The sequence below is a fragment of the Scleropages formosus genome, chromosome 25 (genome assembly GCF_900964775.1).
Source record: "Scleropages formosus chromosome 25, fSclFor1.1, whole genome shotgun sequence".
NCBI classification, from domain to species: domain Eukaryota; kingdom Metazoa; phylum Chordata; class Actinopteri; order Osteoglossiformes; family Osteoglossidae; genus Scleropages; species Scleropages formosus.
The window spans coordinates 6,532,301-6,533,543 of record NC_041830.1 but is presented as its reverse complement, the minus strand read 5'-3'; positions in this window follow the sequence as shown (position 1 = coordinate 6,533,543).

The following is a 1,243-nucleotide window of genomic DNA, read 5'->3' as shown; positions in this document are numbered from 1 at the left end:
TTCTGCATAGGAAGAGCGCGGCCCCGCGGATGCGATGGCGAGTAACGTGAACGTGAGCGCGCACGCAGCGCTCCGATTGGACGTTCGGTGTTCAGAAGGAAAATTCTGCGGTGACCCGAACAACACAGACCTCGCATTGCAAACAGGCGAGGTGTTATGAACCTTCACGCAGCGAGCCATGGCACAAACGCTTGCTTAATTCTGGGTATTTACACCCGTAATCCTTCCAGAAGTCAGTTATTTAGTGAAACAAACTTTTGGGTATCACATGGTGGCTTTAGTTTAGTTTTTTTCCCTACCTCAGGGAGGTAGTACCTGGAATGACTGATGATGGATTCTCGCTCATCAAGTATATTTCAAAATATGTGATGCTATTAAAAACAGTTGAACAAATAACAGGATATTTTACTTCATCCCATTAAAATTGACACAATTACATCAAAGTTAAAGTATTGAAGAAGCCTACTGTACATACTGTCAACAGCAGTAGTTACAGCACTAGGCTGTCGTTACCTTCATTACTCTATATTAATACTCCTGCTTTTTGCAGCTATCAGGTAACATACATTTAACAAATCCTGGGTCTTCCCTGGGTGTCCCTACTTTGTGTTTCAGCTCTACTGCTCACCCTAAATTGTTCATAGTGTGTGAACACGCGCGGTACTTCATGCCAAGCCAAAAAACGCACCTAAACCTTTCACTACATGCTATATACCTTATGGAAAATGGCTCACTATGGCTTGCGCTTACACAGGAATTAATAAAATTTAAAATAGTAACCATGTTTATAAAATACATTGTAATTAAGAAACCAGAAAAAGCAGTCCACGGGCAGTGCCGTTCCTAAATCTGTCTTTAAGTTGAATTTTGTACGTAAGTCGGACAACCGTAGATTTCATCGAGACAGAGGCTTTTCAGGAGCCATTATTTTTGCTTTGTCCTTTAAAATTGTCCCGATCGTTGACCGACTGCATCCTAAAGCTTTTCTAATGTTTGTTGGCGTTTCACCTTTTTCCAGTCGGTTTATTTCTTCCATTTTAATTTCAGTCATGATCATTTTCTTTTTCTTGGAAGTATTACTATCACTTGCATCACATTTACACTTTGGTGCCATGGTTAACAAAAAAAATTTAAGTCAAATACAGTAACACACACAAGACACTGTTAACAGCAACATGATCTGACTGAGAAGAACCAAGTCTTTCTCCTACCTCTGGCCCACGCGCCCAACGAACCAAGTCAC